We start from the raw sequence: 17,495 nt of genomic DNA on the forward strand, positions 1-17,495 counted from the left end.
CCTCATGACCCAGGAAATGGTTGTGCAAGGGGCTTCAGAGGCTGTCCAGTGGGTTGGGGGATTCTACAAACAGGGAAAGGGCACACCAAGAGCTGCAGCACCCGGAAAAGGACACACACACATAAAGCATAGAAACCGAAAACTGGAGTGTGGTGGAGTCTCCTTTTCTCCAGGGTTTTAAACAGAGGCTGGATGGACATCCTTTAGGGTTGCTTTGATTGTTCCTGCATAGCAGAATGGAGCTGGACTGGATGGCCCTTGAAATCATTTCCAAGGCTGTGATTCTGTGAATCTATAAGGGAAACATACGAGAGTTGAATTAAAAGTAATGCCTCCACCTTTGTTACTTGGGTTTGGATGGGAATATTTTAATAAATCAAATGCAGAAATAATCCTTAGAATGTGCTCTTTAACTACCACTAGTCACTTTTCCACATAATCACCAGACAATTGGATAAATTTCTGCCAACGACGAACAAGTTTGCTGAAGCCGTCACAGAAGAAGTCGACACTCTGTTTCCGCAACCAGCATCTCACAGTACCCATCACGCACAGATCTTCCAATAGCCAAGCAAAGCAATAATGTGACTCACACGTTCTTGTGAAATACCAGTTATGCTTGAAATTTCTCTCTGAATGATACAACAATCGTCCTGAATCAATCTGTCAACCTTTTGCTTGTGAAACTCGGTGGTTGCTTTCACAGGACGTCCAACTCTTTGTCACGCAAGTCAGATGTTCCCACCTCAACATCTTTAAACTTACTCGCCCAACGACACACAGTACTCACATCAACACAATCACCATAAACACCTTGCATGTTCTGAAGAATCTCCTTTAGGGTGACACCTTCTGCTGTCAAGAATTCAATGACTGCACGTTGCTTAAGTCACATTGACCGACGGGCTGCACAGGGTTCCATACTTCGCACTTTAACAACACAACCATTCAATGCTAAGGCTTCCCGCCAAATGTAAGTGTAGAGGAGAGTCTACTGAACAAGCCGGCACCTGCTGCATACCAGTACTGCCATCTGTTGAGGAGTTACAAAGGTGGAGGCGTTACTTTTCATTCAACCCTCGTATATATGTGTATGTCTCTAAAAGGATTCAATTTTCATATTCATTTTTCATTTTCAATAATTTCATCTCATTGTGATTACTATGAGTATATCCCAAACATGGGCTCCTTCCTCTGGCCCCAGAGCTCTGGGCAGCTGCATGTCACACCCTTCTCTCAGCAAGAGGACGCGGTGAGCTGCTACATCCTCCTGCCAAGAGAAAGGCCCTCCCAGGCACACGTGGCTGCCTAGAGCTCTCCCGCGGGATCTGGACAGCTGTGTGTCAGACACCTAGACTCTTTGGTAGAGAAGGCTAAATACCTTGAAAAACTACAACTCCCAGGATTCCAAAGCCTTGAGCCATGGCAGTTAAAGTGGGGTCAAACACATGACCCCCCCCCCACCAACCACCGCTATCCAACTGCCCCCCCAGCCCAGCATGTGCCCCCTCCCAGCCCAGCCCATCTGTCTAATTTAAAAATGCAATGCGTCCCCAATGTGAAAAAGTTTGTCCATTTCTGCTACATCTTAAAGAATTCTCTGCTAGAAAGTTTTGATGAAGCAGCATACACAAGAGAAGACATAATAATAAAATAATAATAATAATAATAAAACTTTATTTATACCCCGCCACCATCTCCCCGATGGGGACTCGGGGCGGCTAACATGGGGCCATGCCCAGAGCTATACAACATAATAAGATATAAAAACAACATATCATAGCACCATTCAAAATACAATAAATAATAATAAACAGAACATCAAGAAATCAAAAAAACAATAAAGCAAGGGCAGGCTGCGTGAACACAGAGATAAAACCCGGAGTGAGAGGGACAGAGGAGTACTCCACTATGGGCAGGGACATTTGGAAGGGGTAATCTAGAGGATAGATATTCGGAGGGGAGTAATACAGAGATCTATAACAGAAATTACTCACCGAAAGCACAGCGGAAGAGCCATGTTTTAAATTCTTTCCTAAAAGCTAACAGAGTGGGAGCTTGCCTAATTTCAGTAGGTAGTGAGTTCCACAGTCGGGGGGCCACAGCAGAAAAGGCCCTCTCCCTTGTACTTACAAGGCGGGCCTGGGATATAGGCAATGGTGATAACAGGGCCTCCCCGGATGATCGCAAAGAACGGGCAGGTTTATGGAAGGAGATACGGTCTACAGATAAAAGCCTTCAAGTGAAAATTCTATGCGCTTTAGTGAACTACAAAGCTCAGGAGTCCATAAGATGGAGCCATAATAGTTAAATGATAATTTTATTAAACAGGTTACTACAGTTCAAAGCTGTCCATCATTATCATCATCTTCTTGGTCATTATTAACACTCAACTCTCTTTGTAAGATTATAAATGCCATTTGTTGATATATGTGCACTTTAATATCTGGTGCAATTTTTCCTTTAAGAAAAGAAAAACCATTTAGAACATCCATGGAGAAATAGAAATAGTGATACCTGCTGTAGACTTTTTTCTCTCCTCCACATGGGTTCTCAGTAGGTTTCCCTCCTGGCCTCTGTCTCATATACTTGTTTACACCTCTGTAAAATGGTTGACAAATTGTGTTATTCTCACTTGGCAGGACTTTAAGCCTACATTACATTGGTGTACACCAGCAACAAGACAGTGGAGACCGAAGCTCATTACTTATTTAGCAACGTAAATGAAAAATTGCCAGCTTTTGAGGTGGAAGATGGTGTAGCTTTTTAATGCATTTGGCTCAAGTTCCAGTGTGTTGTTTGTTTCTTCATGTCGCATGGATTCAGTTGGCTGCCCTCAGTTCTTCCCCTCACCCTCCAACCACTCAACTCCTCATACTCCAGTAACGTTACATTCCTCATAGAATTTACAAATTATATGTAGCCTGTTCATAGCAGGATGCTTAATTTAGTTATTCCATATGAGAGAGAAACAACTCAAGACCTGTCCATTTGAGTTGGATTTTCAACTTATTTTAAACAAGTTATGTTATTACATGTCATTGTATTGTATTGCTTACCTGAACATTTGACTAAAAAAACAGTGTTCAGAATGTCAAACAGTGTGTTCCCCACCCCCACCCCCCAAAAAAAGTTAAATAATAAAACTATGCAATCATCACTAAAAAAAATTAACCATTAAACCACTAAAATTGATAATCAGTATAGTACAACTCATATATCCATCGGGGATATGTTCAAAATCTTCCCATTAATTCTTGAAACTGTAGACAACAGCAAACCCTATATTTTGACTATAATTGGGCTGGACACATACCAAAAAATTATACTGGAAATGACTAGACGGGCCCACAAACACTTCTGGTACATGTGTAAGTGAAACCATGAATGGGTGAATAAGGGGATACTGTAAACATGAAAGCAGTCTGATAAGAAGCTAATTTTTCCTATCTTTGATGGCAACCAGAGTGTAATGACATCATGATGCAATGGTAGATACTTTCTGCCCAAGGAGTAGTTCCTGTGCTCTACCTTTGAGTAGTGGGCAGAAGCAAAGAACAGAACCAAGGTAAGTAATATAATTTAGCTTGAAGTTCTTACTTCCAGTAATTAAGTGATGTTTCAACCGTTTGGAATGGGATGATGTACTGGCAAACCAAATTGTTTTATAGTCATTGGTGGCAGCCAGAAGGCCAAATTAACCGCCAGAAGGACTAAATGTGGTCCCAAGACCTAATCCCAGCCCCTCGCCCTCCCCCCCCCCCCAGCCCGATCACCATAGACGACTTTAACTATTTACACTCATGTATTCTGAAAGCATGAAAACCAAGATCCTATCCCCAACCTCCACATTTTTATTTAGGTCTTTTACTAAGAGCAGGGACATTAAAGGCAAAGGAAGGCATTTTCAAACCTCCCAGATTATAAAAGGATAACATTAATGACTGGTCTGCTTTCTTACCAAAATCTGTAATGGGGCATTCTTGTTTACATTTTCTCAGATGTCCCATTGAGGATCATGTTAATGACATGTATACTTGGGCTTACATGTACGTGTGTCTCTTTTTAGGTGGGCTCCAGAGGCTTCTTCTATAAGCCATTGTTCTTGATCCAAAACTTTCTCCCTCGATTAGTAGTCAAGCCTTAAAGTGAGACAAGGAAGCAGTTCGGAGAAAGAATGTAAGCTGGTCTAGACGCAAAGAGGGTGGAAAAGAAGATGTAGTCCATATATGAGCACACTCTTTTTTTCCCTTGCCTCCAAGCTGAGACTTGCTGCTGCTGCTTCATATCAATTGCTTCTCTTCTTCTCCCCCCCCCCCCTCCCTGCTCCCCACCAGTAACCCTCCCAAGGCTTGACAGCTGCCATTCTACATTGCATTCTGGATTACATTCCACCTGATTGATGCACAGTCTTTGCAACTGAATTCAATACTGTATATAGTCTTAGACACTTTTTAAAAGATTGTGTCCAATATGGCACACACACTTCTACATTCAACTGAAGTTTTTGTCTTTCTACGGAAGGCTTAGGGTCATTTGCCAGGATGATTTCTTGCATAAAATAAACTATGGGTATATGTAAGGTCAGTTTTTATTAGAAAGACAAGAAAAAATGCCCTATAAACAAAGGGTAAGGGAGCAATAGCAGAGAACATGAGTTCATACATTCATTTTTGAGAATCTGTTTTCTTCATTCACAGTACAGTAGATCAGTGCTTTTCAAGCTATCTGATATGGTGGGCTGGCATTTTTAGCCCAATGTACCATTGACTGGCACCATATTTGTGCTGTAATTTTTCTGTGTTCACTTCATTTTCTGGAAATTCACCACAGATCAGCAACCAATGGCTCACAGCCATTTGTGTAACATTGTTAAGAGATCTTGCAGGTACCATTTCATTAATAAATACATTTCCCCCTCTACTCAATATATTGATATCATTTATTTATTTTGTTTTGTTTGCTGGGGATGGCTTCTTGCATACATTTCTGGGTTTTCTTTTCTCTGTCCATCTACTGTAAATACAGTAGAGTCTCACTTATCCAATATAAACAGGCCGGCAGAATGTTGGATAAGTGAATATGTTGGATAATAAGGAGAGATTAAGAAAAAGCCTATTAAACATCAAAATAGGTTATGATTTTACAAATTAAGCACCAAAACATCATGTTATACAACAAATTTGACAGAAAAAGTAGTTCATTACACATTAATGCTATGTAGTAATTACTTTATTTACTAATTTAGCACCAAAATATCACGATATATTGAAAACATTGACTACAAAAATGCATTGGATAATCCAGAACGTTGGATAAGTGAGTGTTGGATAAGTGAGACTCTACTGTACCACCATTTCAGAAAACAAAAAAGGAATATAAGAAATCAATCTTAAAACACTCCCTCCTCCAAAAAAAAATACTGAAAAAGAAAATGGGGCAATTGACAGAAACACTTTTCAATGAGAAATTATCAATTATTTTTTCAGTGAGACACCATCAGAACCAATAAAACCTGCTGATCTGCAACAGCATTATTTTATTTTACAAGTATAAGAGATCTCAGATACCTTAACAATACTTTGTCGATATTACTCCTGTTACAGTGATAGTTTACTGCCAGACAATGACAGCAACATCAACATCAACAACATATCTGAAACAGAAAACACATGCACACATATAGGGTGGGGAATGAAAACCCACTATTTTAAGCTAAGGCTCTGGGGATGTGGCTTCTAGGGTAAGTGGAGAGAAGGAACAGATGAAAGGAAAGCTTCCACTTCTCTTGTTCTGCCCTGTAAACATAACCCTTTCTCCAACAGTTTCTATGGGTAATTGAGTCGAGGATGAATATTTGGGGAAGGGGTGCAGAGAAAGAAGGAGCAAAATCAGGCAGGCCTGTTGACTCTGAACCATTTGAAACCCCAGGCTTTATGGTCAAACCTTCTCTCTGGGCTTCTCCAAATGTCTACAGCCCTTTGGATTTCTTAATTGCAGTGTGGGTTATACTCCATTCTAAAAACATACTTACTTACCAGCAGAGAATTTTTGCTTTTAGTTCTACCCAAGGCTTTTCTGAAACTGAATTCAGCTCTCAGTTTTAAAATGGCCCCAGATTTCCTTCAGTTCATTTACCTTAAGATAACCAATGATATCTCAATGGAGATGAACAATGATAGTACTGCTGGAGACTGGACAAGTACTTCTGGAGACTGGACAGGATGCCCACAGACAGAGGCATCTTAACATCACAAGGAATGAAGAGCAATTCCCAATGGGTGAGGCCACCCACTTTCATCACATCACTTGTTGATGTTGCAGTTCAGCTAATCACAGTCACTACTTGCAATCTTTTATTTTGTAATCTCTCATATCCCACCCATTGCTTCTTTGATCTTTTTTTCTTACTGCAGAAATCCAGAGGAAGAGGGGCCTTTTATCTGCTATCTTGATCATCCCTCCACCTGGAAGCCGCTAAGCAGATGGTGAAGAAAATGTTGCTAGTCATCGGTTTGGGGCCAAAGGTGTACTAAATTCTAGCCATCTGCCATTGCAGGATGCACTCCAACAATCATGACCCCAAGTAGATGGGTGACACTGTTAGTTACCACTTTTTTGCTTCTAAAGAAAGATTGTGGACATATTGTGCACAGAGCTTATGAAATCTGGCTGTGCAAAACCCTGAGGTTCAGAGTTGCTGATACACACTGTTAATACCAACATGAGTGACAAGTCTCTTTGCAGCTTTTCAACTTAGCACAGGGGGTAGACTCCACAATTCAATATGCTTGAATAACACTCAAGAGTGTCCACTATCAGAGTGATAGTGGGGCAGAGAGATGAATACACATGCATCAAAATCTAAAGCAGACATGAAACAGCCACTTGCTGTATTTTGGCTCAAACAATCTTTCAGAACGGTCAACTGGCTCCCCCTGCTGTACTTTTTTGAGATGACCACAAATGAGCCAGGGAATATCAGGCATACCCGTTCTTTCCACCAATAAACCAGAAAAATCATGAGCAGCTCAATCAATCTTTGGAAAAACAGTTAATGTAGGAGTATCCAGTACACCTGTTTCAGCAGGCTTTTGATCTCGAGCCCTAGGGGAGTGGCGGCATATAAGTTTGAATAATAAATAAATAAACTACAGAAAGTATTTGGAGAGCATTTAGCAACAACAGCTCTTTGAAACTATTGTTAAATGCATTACGTTTATCTCTTCAGGAAGTCTCAAGGCTTCACATATAGTTTTCCCTTCAATTTTATTCACAACAAACCTTTGAGGCAGGTTAGGTAGAGCAAGAATTCCAATTAAAGTCTCCTCAACCCTAACTACAGTGATGCACATACTGAAAATGTTTACGTCTCCAATCTAAACCATAAAATAAAGGATTAAGTGCAGAATTGTGAGTGTAAGTTTGTTTACTCAGAAATAAGTCTCATTCAAAGAAATATAACTGGACTATGGTCAGAGCCATCCTGAGGTAATTTTCCTTAGTAGGCAAAGGTACTTTTTGGCACTCCCCCCCCCCCCCCCGTGGCACGGGTGGCGTGGGCAGTAGGGCAGGGCCACGCGACACAGGAGGTGGGGCCAGGCCTTCCCACCGTGGCCTGGCTGGGCCTTCCCGCCGTGCAGCCTGGCCCCGCCCCAGCACAGCCCCGCCCCTGCACCGCACGTCCCCCACATGGCCACACACCCCACACCATGTGGCCTCCCCTACAGGAAGGCCTGGAAAGGAGGAGAAGGAGGCGGGGTGGCACCATCATCCCGGGGCCTCGACAGCGCCCACTGGATGATGGCGCCACAGGCAAATGTTTCCCTCACCTGGCGGTTGGACCGGGCCTGACTATGGTAAATGAACATTTTGCTGCTCATGGACTAAGCTATTAAAAACAGTCACAGTCAGTACAGCAGGAGCTTCCCTCCTGAGGACACATTCAAGAAAAATCTACACTGCAGAATATATGCAGTTGATTCTGCAGTGTAGATTTTAGGAATCCATAGTATTGAGCCATGACAGTTAAAGTGATGTTGGACTTCATTAATTCTACAGAATAATTGACCTAGCAAATTCCTAGATGATATATTTTGTTGTTCATTTCACCTGAGTTTGCTATTGTTGAGGGTTTCATGTTTCCAAGGTAAACTCAGCAATATATCCCCCTCCCCAACACCAAACTAGGGTTCACACTTAGTCCCCTTCTACATCCTAGATTACTTGCTTCTCCCAGATTATCCAGCAGTGGAGACTCATATAATCCAGTTTAAAGCGGACAATTGGGGATCAAATCCTGGGATTTAGGACAGTGTAGAAGGGACCTATGGGCCCTTTCAAACAGTCATATAACCCAGAATAGCAAGGCAGAAAATCCCACACTATCTACTTTGAACTGGGCTATTTGAGTCCACACTGCCAGATATTCTAGTTCAAAGCAGATAATTTGGGATTTTATTCAGCTGTGTAGAAGGGCCCAATGTCTGCTCAAGTTGACACAAACCAACAGGACTCACAGAGCACTCTCTTGTTTCTTGGTATATAGAGAATGCAAATAGTTCATCCGCAGCCAACACAAACTGCCTTGACTCTTGGCCCCATAAGCTGCTTGTGTCATACACATTTTTGTCATCTCTCTAGAGAGACGTTTGGCACTAACCTCAAAATGCATTTTCTTACCTCAATATAAGAGCAAGGTGTCTGAGAAGGCCACAAAGAATGAGACTCTGAGTAACAAGATCCCAGACCAAATTTGGCCTAGTCCTGAGGCTCAAAGGAGAGGTAGGAGAAGAATAGGCAATAGTTCAGGGTGCCAAAGACCTTTCTAACAAGATGCCATGAATAGAAACAGGTCAAGCAAGCTGACATTCTCAAAGAAGTTGAGATGGGGATTTCTAAGGTCTGCTACAATCAGCTTATATTGTATAAATAGATGTGTGTTTATCCTTTTTAATTTATTTACAGTCACCATCATTATCAATGTACATAGAGTCATCACTGTACATGGTTCCTTGCTTTACAAGTAAAAGAACTACAAAATAGTTCCCTACCCTCAGTTTGCAATGTAATTAGGACATGATACAAAAGAAAAAAAGGGGGATGGCAGTGCGGGAGGGGATTAAGTCCAAGGCCAGGACAGTGGCATTTGGGGTGGAGGGAGGGCCTTTCATCTGCTTTTGAATTTAATTTTATTTAATTTATATACTCATGTATAAGTTTAGAAATATTAGATGAAAATCAGCCAAAATGGGTCATCTTACCCATAGGTCAATTAAATACTGCTCATTAACTCTTATCAAGAAAAGGACCCATTTATTCTCTCTGAGTAGAGTGGTGAAATGCAAGAGCTTAGTCTGTATTTGGAGAATCTAAAAGAAGTACATCCCTCTCTTCTCTCCACCACAATGATGCTTCTTGCCCTTTTCAATGCCTGGGCAGGAAAATGGTGACCATGATAGCTCTTTGGTGCTTCTTCTCAAAGGACTGGTGCTTTTCCCATCTGTGGAATGACCCTGGACCTATCCATGAGTCATATCAAAATCCATAAGTCTAACATCAACATATACATGAGGCTGATTATAAAAAGTATATATAGTAATTTAATTTATATCCCAATTCTCTCCTGAATAGAACCCATGGTGGCACCTAACATAAATTAAAACAAATATGCAGACTAAAACCTAATAAGAAAAGTTTTTAAAATGCCAAACTATTGTATTAAAGCATCAAATAATTTAAAACAATATCAAATCATTTATACAATGGAAGATATGGTCTTTGTGTCCAATCATTTTCTACTCTCCCGTCCCAACAGAAAGAGCATGTGGCTGTTGTTTCTCAGCTGGCCTAGACCTATTAGGACATTGTTTTAGAAATGGCAACATTTTGAAGAACGAGACCCAGACATTACAGATTAGTGTAGTAATTAATTGATAATGCTCTAAAGGGCAGCCAGCTTATAATATTGCTTTGCCTGGTTCATAGACATTTGTGTCATTTCCCTATTGTTTATATTAATGACAAAAAAAGACAAGAAAAATTGCATAGGTTCCTAATTCACTTACTTCAATAGAGATATTTCAGCTGGGATGTCTCAGGGTCAATGCCAGTAGCCAAAACTGAGCACAGCAGGAGCTGTCAGATCCAATAGATCTTTTTCATCTGCCACTTATTCATGCTGAGTAATACAAGCATTTCCCATCCAGTTTAACCAGGCTCAGAAATGGCAATCAAGTGTAATATCCCTGGGATGTATAGAATACAGAAATGTCATGTCCTGTCTTGAAAGATCTCAGATCTGGCTTCCACAAAGACAATTTTCTTAGGTAAAATATTACTCTAGCTTGGCAGTTCATATTCTGCAAGGTTCTCTCTAAAGTTTTTCCTTGCAAAACAAGTGCATCATTGCCGGCTTCCTTCTTCCTGCTCTCTTTTCTTCCTTGACATATACTTTTGAAAAATTCTACCCATCTGTACAAAAAAATGAAAGAAGCATACACAAAAATAGTGCAGCTTTGTTCAACCAGTTCACAACAGAGCCAAGCTCACAGCTTTTCATGAAAACATTTGGGCATAAACTAGAAAAAAAACTCTGAAATCCCATTTCAAAGCTTTGGCTAGATCATGTCAAATGGAGCAAGAAATTGTTACAGTTGTGGCATTGTACCTTCAAATGATTTACAACTTATGGTAACTCTAAGGCAAACTTATCATGCATTTTTCCTGGAAAGGTTTATTCAGAGGGGTTTGTGGTTGCCTTCCTTTGAGCCTGAGAGAGTGTGATTGGCCCAAGATGACTCACTGGCTTTCCTTGCCCAAGCAGGGTCACCAGAGCTGCAATCCAATGCTCAAAGTGCAACACCATGCTCTTTCTTCAATTACTAAGATACATAATGTTATTTTGACTTGTCCCATTATCTGGATAGGAAGGAAAAACACTCTCCTCCATGAAGAAAAAGATCTCACATTTGGGTCTATATCACCAAGAGATGCATTTCCAGGTGAAATATATGCCAACTGGCAATTAAAGTAAAGGTAAAGGTTTTCCCCCGATATTAAGTCTAGTTGTGTCTGACTCTGGGGGGTTGGAGCTCGTCTCCATTTCTAAGTCGAAGAGCCGGCATTTTCCATAGACACTTCCAAGGTCATGTGATTGGCATGATGGCATGGAGCATTGTTACCTTCCCGCCGGAGCGGCACCTACTGATCTACTAATGTTTGCATACTTTCAAACTGTTAGGTTGGTAGAAGCTGGGGCTAACAGTGAAAGCTCACCCCGCTCCCTGGATTCAAACCACTGATCTTTCAGTCACCAAGGTCAGCAGCTCAGCAATTACTCTCAAAACTAACGATCTCTGGGGACTACCATTGAGAGAACAAAAGAAAAACCCTTGTGGATAATCAGTGAGACATTCTGTTTCCACAGTGGTTGTCCAATACCAATGAGACATCCACTACCAGAAGGGCAATAGTGCCTCCCACTCCTGTTTGTGCCTCCCACTCCTGATTCCATAGGGTCAGCATGACTACTGGCCTTATGGATCACTTTATTTTCCATGGGGATTTAATGAGGAAATCACCACTCTGGCTCAAACTATCTTTTCTTGGGAGTAAAAGACCGACGTCCCCTTTGTCTCAAATCTGTATCTGAAATTGTCTTAAATCCTACTGTTAGCCCCAACTACAGTAGACTCGCTGAATCAATAGGTCTTATATAAGTATTGACTAACCATGGAACAATCAATTCAATGTGTTCATTGTATCCGGAAATAATGAATTAAAGGCAAAAGAAATCTCTGCCATTTGATAGGAAAGTAGACATGATATCACATACCAATTGGTTACATGGTGGTCATAGCGAGTGACGATGATAAACTGTTTCCCATCTTTATTCTGCAGTGGAACAGACTACCTCAGTGGGCAAAGGAATTTCCTTCTTTGGAACAGAAACTTGGAGGTCATCTTTCAGGATTCCTGTAATTCCCTATTCCTGCATGGTCAGTGGTTGGACTAGACAGCCCTTTCTGCCCTTTCTAACTCTAAAGATTTTATTATTCTATGTTTCTATCCAATTACAGATTCAAAAGAATTTCACTTCCAAGTACACATCACAACTGAAGATTCTCCAATTGCATCCTCACAATTTTCTATAGAAAAAAATGACAGTAACATATTTTTCATTGTAGATGTAACCTTTTGCATTCATTAAACGAAATCCTGAAGAACAACAGTGGAAGAAACGGGAATTGGTCTTTGATTTTGGACTGTGCTTCTTTGATGTAAAAGTTCATCAGTAATCACTGCAACAAAGGCACAAAAGAGGGTTGCCTCATGTACATTGTGCTTTATTACAAATTTTAGTTGTGTTAATGGAGATTCTCTTGTAGGAATTCTAGAAATAAAAAGTGCTGTAAATCACTGGAACTCAGCCACTAAAAGAAAGTAATTTTAAGTAGGTGCTTTTTCCTTCCTTCCTCCTCCCCCCCCCCCCTTTGTTTCTGGAACATAGTGCTTTAAAGAAGAGCTGAAATAAACAGCTGTAAGAATTCCCTGTTACTCAATTTTGTCAAATGCAAGCCAGCTTTAAAATTCACTCACATGTACCTTGACAATTAACTTAAATATTTTTGACATACAAGAAACATAACTGCTAGCCAGCTCATAAAGTTATGTTCCTTGTTCACAGTGCATTTTCCTACTTCCAAGCAAACACTACGCATTTCAGTGCCATGCCTCCTATTTCTAATTATGGATCCTTAATCTGACAAGACAACATCATTTTATAATCTTCTGTGCAGCAAAAATAATAATAGTCTGGTAGCACCTGAAAAGACTTAACAAGTTTAACTTGACATAAACTTTTGTGAACTCTAGCTCCCTTTGTGAAATGCACGAAGTGTAACCTCCGCTGATATCCCAACACTTGCTGGGGTAGAGTGACAGTAAATGAAGGCAAAAGGTACTTGCAAGTGATTTTCTTATGTTTGGTCATTTTACATTCATTGGCCAAGATCTAACATCCAAGGGTAGGTCTCCCCATACAATTCTGCATCTTTTTTCTCCAGTGGAAACTGCCAAGTGGCTAAAAACACCAACATCATTCTAGGCTGCATCAATAGGAACATACTGTCTGTTGTTGTTTATTTGTTCGGTCACTTCCGACTCTTTGTGACCTCATGGACCAGCCCATGCCAAAGCTCCCTGTCAACCATCGCCACCCCCAGCTCCTTCAAGGACAAGCCAGCCACTTCAAGGATACCATCCATCCATCTTGCCCTTGGTTGGCCTCTTTTCCTTTTTTCTTCCATTTTCCCCAGCATCATGATCTTTTCCAAGCTTTCCTGTCTTCTCATGATGTGGCCAAAGTACTTCATCTTTGCCTCTATTATCCTTCCCTCCACTGAGCAGCCGGGCATAATTTCCTGGAGGATGGACTGGTTGGATCTTCTTGCGGTCCAAGGCACTCTCAGGATTTTCCTCCAACACCACAGACTGTCTAGACTGAGGGAAATAATACTATCACTTTAGTCTTCTTAGGTCAAACATCAATTGGAATGCTGTGTCCAATTCTGGGCATCGATATCCTGGGCATCAAGATAGGCATTGATATCCTGGAATATGTCCAGAGAAGGTGACTAAAATGGTAAAATGTGTGAGAAGTATAACTTATGGGGAGTGGATCAGGGAGCTGGGCATGATTAGTTGGAAAAGAGAAAACTGAGGCCCCAACTACTCTGCCTTATAATGCAGTTTGAAACTGCATTATATGGTCAGTGTAAACTCACAGAACACAACTGAGGCCCCTTCTACACTGCTATGTAAATCAGATTATCAAAACAGATCCACATTATCTGATTTGAACGGGATTATCTGAATTTACACTGTCATATAATCCAGTTGAAAGCAGATAATTTGAATTTTATATGGCAGTGTACAAGGGGCCTCAGTGCAGTGGAACTGCATTATATGAGTCAAAACTGACAATATAATGCAGTTTCAAACTGCATGATATGATAGTGTAGATGGGGCCTGAGAAGTGATATGGTGACTCTCTTTTAAGGTCTAAAGAGAAGCCATATAGAAGATATGCTGTTCCAGAAACTGGGACATGAATCAATGGATTTAAATAACAAAAAGAGAGATTGTATCTAAACATCAGAAAGAACGTCTTTACAGAGGCCTCTTCTACACTGTCATATAAAATCCAGATTATCTCCTTTGAACTGGATTATCTGGCAGTGTAGACTAAGGCCCCTTCCACACAGCTGTATAAAATCCACATAGAACTGGATTATATGGCAGCGTGGACTCAGATAGCCCAGTTCAAAGCAGATATTGTAGATTATCTGCCTTGATATTCTGGGTTATATGGCTGTGTGGAAGGGCCCCTCATACAATCAAGCTTAAAGCAGATAATGTGGATTATCTGATTTGATAGTCGGGATTATATAGCAGTGTAGAAGGGGCCTGAGGCTGGATCTACACTACCCTATATCTCAGGATCTGATTCCAGATTATCTGCTTATCCCAGATTATCTGACAGTACAGACTCATATAATTCAGTTCAAAGCAGATAATCTGGGATCAGATCCTGGGATATAGGGCAGTGTAGAAGGGGTCTCAGGCCCCTTCCACACAGCTGAATAAAATCCCACATTATCTGCTTTGAACTGGAATATATGGCAGTGTGGACTCAGATAACCCAGTTCAAAGCAAATATTGTGGGATTTTCTGACTTGATATTCTGGGTTATGTAGCTGTGTGGAAGGTCCCTAGGATAGCTGGGAGACAAACCTCCAAGTGTGGCGGAATTTCCTTTGGGGGATTTTAAGCAGAGGCTGGATTGCCATCTGTCAGGAGTGCTTTGATTGTGTGTTCCTGCAAGGCAAAGGGTTGGACCGTATGGCCTTGGTGGTCTCTTCCATGATTCTATGGGCCCTTCCACACACCCAGGATATCAAGGCAGAACATCCCACAATATCTGCTTTGAACTGGGTTATCTGAGTCCACACTGCCATATTTACCCAGTTCAAAGCAGATAATGTGGGATTTTATACAGCTGTGTGGAGGGGGCCTATGATTCTATTATTAGTCTGGGAGCTGTGAAATTCTCCAGCTTCCCTGCAGATAAGAATCAGAGTTTCTCCCTCTCCCTCTCTCACCTAAAAGAGCCATTGTTTTATATCAATATGTGTAGCCAGTGCTCAGAGTGCTTAACTCAAGAGTGCCATGCCCTTGTGATAACCGGATAATCATTTGGTAGTATTGGAAAAACAGAGGCAAAGAGAGGAGAGTTCCCTTGCTGGGAGAGAGACCGCTAAAGCCAAGGAACAGAGAAGGGAGATCACTCACCAGCTGTGGAGGAGGATGTCTTGGCGAGGTCCTGGCCTCCTTGTTACAAACCTTAACAGGCAGCCTGCTGGCAGTTGGTAATCAGCTCCTCTGAGGACAAACGCAGTGAGTCAGAGCTTTGAGGTTACACAAGCCTTGCAAAGTGGCGGGAGAGAGGACTGCCTCCAGCAACGAGGAGAGAGCTTTCATTTAAAGCCCCAGCAGGAGCATCTTTTGTGGCTTGTTCTGTTTGTAGGAATAATTCCAGAGGGGTTTTTTTCCTTGCCTTTTTCTTTTTCTTTTTTTAACAGCTGCAAATAGATAAATTGGGGACATAGTCTCTTGCTGGTTGAAAATAATTAAAGATGGGCCTGAAAATAGAGAGGAAAGACTTGGAAGCAAAGGCAATTTGGGTTTAGCATTAAGATAGTGTTTGCTTTTAAGGGAAATAAAAAAGAGAACAGTCCTCAAAATATTCTTATGCTGCCTCTTTTTGGTCATAACTGGTAGAGTACTTTTTTTTTCTGTGTCAGGAGCGACTGCAAGCCTCTTCTGGTGTGAAAAAATTGTCCGCCTGCAAGGACGTTGCCCAGAGGATGCACGGATGTTTGATGTTTTACCATCCTGTGGGAGGCTTCTCTCATGTCCCCGCATGGGGAGCTGACAGATGAAAGCTCACCCTGTTCCCCGGACCTTTCGGTTAGTAATCCTGTCAACACAAGAGTTTAACCCATTGTGCCACTCCAGGTAGAGTACTAAAAAAAGATTTGTCTCCCAAACCTTATTTTGTTGAGTCCTCCCAATACTGATGTAGCTTATTTCTGACTGAGAAAAGAGAGGGAAATGGATTGCCCCTTCTGGAAAACTCAAGTTGTGGGCGTGGAAGGTGCCACAGCTCCCTCACATACTACTTAATATAAAACCTCATTTTCAATAAGAGAAGGTGACTTCCATTCACGTTGTGGCCCTAGTAAACAAAAGGGATGGTGTTTCTGCAGTGTCGGGTGTTTGTTCATCCACTGCACCAGTGCTGAATGTGAACTGAGGAGAAGGATAAATCCGAGGTCTCCAAACATCTACATGGACGGAAAGACAACATCAACATTCCCCCCTCACACCGCAATATAGTTTTGCACCGAATTAGAGAAGAGTTTATTTCAGGAGTTTCATTCGCTTAAACCAGAAGTGGGAAGCACACTGCACAATTTCCCACTTTAACTACTAGAATTCAATCCTCTGATATCCTGAGGTTTGCAGTGTAGGATTCCAGACCCAGGAGCACCAGTGTCCCATAAAACCACAAGCAGTTAAAACTAATACGGGCAGTCCCCAAGTCATCTTGGGGAAAAGGGGTCTCCACTGAAGCGTTATCATCAGTCCTTTTTTCCGCAACAAGCCGCATTTTTCAAAATCCAATTCTCACAGGGACAGAAAGTGAGGTGAAATCTTCTGAACAGGGGCACAGACTGCAAAACAAACATCACAACCTGGGATGTTAACCTATGCTATCTAAAGGAAAACTATATATATATATATATATATATATATATATATATATATATATATATATGTGTGTGTGTGTGTGTGTGTGTGTGTGTGTGTGTGTGTGTGTATGTGTGTATGTAAAGGTTTTCCTCTGACATTAAGTCTAGTCATGTCCGACTCTGGGGTGTGGTGCTCATCTCAATTTCTAAGCCAAAGAGCCAGCGTTGGCCATAGATGCCTCTGAGGTAATGTGGCTGGCATGACTGCATGGAGCGCTGTTACCTTCCCACAGAAGTAGTACCTATTAATCTACTCACATTTGTGTGTTTTCTAACTGCTAGGTTGGAAGAAGCTGGGGCTACCAGCGGGAGTTCACCCTGCTCTCAGGATTCGAACCACTGACCTTTTGGTCAGCAAGTTCAGCAGCCCAATGGTTTAACCTGCTGCACCATCGGAGGCCTCCATATCTATATCTATCTATCTATATAAATCCATATATCTTGTGTTATACTTAAAAATATACCAGTTATGACTTACAATCAAATTCAACCTAAGAACAAGCCTACAGAGCCTGTCTTATTCATAACCTGGGGACTACCTGGAGGGCTACAATTGTATGTTGTGAATGTAAAGGCCAAAGACAGTTCATGGAATGTGGAACCTAGGGGTGGGGGTGG

General features: G+C 41.4%; 1 long non-coding RNA gene across 1 annotated transcript; it reads right to left on the bottom strand.

Moving 5' to 3' along the window:
• Positions 1-1,692: 1,692 nt before the first annotated feature.
• LOC134297539 (uncharacterized) lies at positions 1,693-16,467 on the bottom strand. The gene is made up of 3 exons (XR_010004313.1): positions 15,355-16,467; positions 3,962-13,503; positions 1,693-2,601 (listed from the first exon to the last, which is right to left on the bottom strand). It is a non-coding gene; the product is annotated as an uncharacterized LOC134297539 (long non-coding RNA).
• Positions 16,468-17,495: the final 1,028 nt, after the last annotated feature.

The sequence above is a fragment of the Anolis carolinensis genome, chromosome 3 (assembly GCF_035594765.1).
Source record: "Anolis carolinensis isolate JA03-04 chromosome 3, rAnoCar3.1.pri, whole genome shotgun sequence".
NCBI classification, from domain to species: domain Eukaryota; kingdom Metazoa; phylum Chordata; class Lepidosauria; order Squamata; family Dactyloidae; genus Anolis; species Anolis carolinensis.